Raw genomic sequence first — 2,495 nt, 5'->3', positions numbered from 1 at the left:
GGGACAGGTGACCCAAAACTGACCAACGGGGTATTCCATCCCATCTGCCTCGTGCTCAGTATGAAACCTGAGGGATCAAAGGGTCAGCCCTCTTTCTTCAATGGCTGACGTCGTAGGAGGACTCTGTCTGTTCATCTGCCTTTGATCCCGATTCAGAATCCAATTCCAGTCCATCACTGAGTCCACTCTGGGACTTCCCCAGTGCCAGCCAGTGATGTGATTGTCATCCTGGGAGCTTAATATGGTTTTGTATATATTTCATTATTTTCTTTTTATTTTATTATTAATATCTCATTAAAGTAGTTTAGTTGCTTCTAAACTCATAGGTCTCTTTTTCCCTCCTCTGCTTCTCTCTTTGAAGACAGGTAGGGGGAAGCATCTGTTGCTCGCCTGGTGGCTGATTCGACAATACTAGAAGTTGTTCGACAATAGTAAAAGCTGTTTCCATCTGATTTGACAGCTTGCTGCTGTTATCCTTATCTACTCTTAGAAAACGATTTCTTGCCAACAGTAGCTGTCAGTAAGAGGTCCCTTCTTCAGCAGACAATGAAAATGCCAACTAATAGTGCAGCAAGGAAAAGTAGTTATAACACCTTCTAGTAAACGAGGTAAAGAAGCCACATTTCCCTGAAACAAAAATGATGCAACAAACCAGTATTTTCCATGATTATTAATATTTTTCTATCACTGACTGGAGACAAAAGGACAAAAAATATTTTAAGGTATGGCATTGATATATGCTTCTTATTAAGAGGTTACATTTTGCTGACAAGAAGCTGGGTTATCTTGTAATACGTTTAGAGTTTTGTTTTTGATAGCTATTGCTCTGGCGCACAGCTAGTTGTTCACCACACTTTTTTTATGCCTCTTAAACAAAGTAGTGTGTTTTTTAACAAACACTACATTAGACATTTAAACATACTTTGAGCATTTGGGATTGCATTTCAATGTTTTGGTGCATATATTCTTTTTTTTATAAGCAACTTGGCAGTGAAACTCCAACTCATCTTTGGGTCAATAGCCCAAAATATCACTCTGCACGGTCATTATTTCTTGCTCCTTTGGTTCATTTCACTTCAATAATAATAAAATCACTCTAGAAGTGATAAAGGTCTGTCTTAAATAACGTTGCAGTGAATGGAAAATGCTGTTTTTGAAAACTGAGGCTTAAGAGAAAAGTAATTTTAGTGCACAGATTGCCATAAACTGGCAGATTTTAAAAATATAAAACCCGTTAATAATTATGCATGAAAGTTTTGCGTAATATCACTGTTAAGGAATATCAGTGATATCAGCATAACATCTGAATTAGGTATTCACAAGTTTGTTTTAGGTTTGTTAATGAGCTCTTCTTTAGCCTTTGAACGAGCCACTTTAATCTTGTTTTTTCCCTCTGGAATGGAATTTGTACTACCTATTTTCATTAGACATTGGATCATTTTTTAACTTTTGGTGACTCATTGTTGTATTAAAACCTCTCCACATTTATGATGGTATAATATCCCACTAAGCTAGTTGCTAAATAAATATCAGAATGCAGAGTCATTGCGGTGATTCTTGGCGTACTTTTTACTCAACTTTGTCAGAGAAACACAGCACCAACTAATTGTCAGTCTTCCCAACACCTTCACCAGAACTTTCCAGTACTTTGCCTTTTGACTAAATGTTGCATGGATATTTTCCTTGACTTCTATTATTATTTTCAACTTTGGTCAGAAACTGGAGTTTGGCTTTTTTTTTAAAGAAATTACTGTACAGGTAGTATACCTTCTGTCAGTGTTGTAAAATGTTTCCAAACATCAGTAATAACCCTTGTAACAGCTACTGTATGGGGAAAGCACCTGATAATGAAATGGTCTCATATAAGTAAAAAATTCAAAGTTTATAATTATATATTAAAAAATATAATTAGTGACATATACATTTATATGGCTATATAAGTCTGTTATTGCTGTACATAAATTATGTAGGATATACCACGGTAAATTTGGTGTCTTTGTTCGTAACAAAAATGGCAGAATTTCAAGGATAAATGTTGTTCTGGATGTTTCAGAGTTCTTGAAATAAATAGGAAATACATTTTCTATCTGCCACTTGTAACAGCTTTAAAAGAGAAAGCTCAACTAGTAAGTGAGCCACGTAGTATTGTTTGAAAGTTAAATAAAAGGACTACTCTTTGAAAATAGTGTAGGGCTCTCTGAATGGGTGGTACGGCTGCCCTGGATGATTAGAAAGTGTAGAAGGAATGGCCATTAGTAAGTTGTTTGGGAAATAGCCATAGTTATTTAGAGCACTTGAGCAGCCCACAGGCAGCCCAGCCTCAGCAAAACAGTCTGGTTATGCTAACTATGTTGGAGAGGCGAAGGAGACCGGTTTACACTTCAGTTCAAAGTCTGAATTTATTCTCCAGTGGCAGTGTTCTCTCTCTCAGTTCTTCAGTAGTGCTGTAATTTCCTTTGAAACCCAAGTCACTGTGGGATATCTGCTTCTCCTTC

General features: G+C 36.6%; 1 protein-coding gene across 1 annotated transcript in view; it reads left to right on the top strand.

Annotated features, from left to right (window-relative positions):
• The window catches only part of TMTC2 (transmembrane and tetratricopeptide repeat containing 2), a 159,450-nt gene that overhangs the window by 56,440 nt on the left and 100,515 nt on the right, over window positions 1–2,495 (top strand). The window lies entirely within an intron of this gene.

This window comes from Charadrius vociferus, unplaced genomic scaffold, assembly GCF_000708025.1.
Source record: "Charadrius vociferus isolate BGI_N301 unplaced genomic scaffold, ASM70802v2 scaffold72, whole genome shotgun sequence".
Taxonomy (NCBI): Eukaryota; Metazoa; Chordata; class Aves; order Charadriiformes; family Charadriidae; genus Charadrius; species Charadrius vociferus.
The sequence above is the reverse complement of the archived record's forward strand: the minus strand, read 5'-3'. Positions and strand labels throughout refer to the sequence as shown.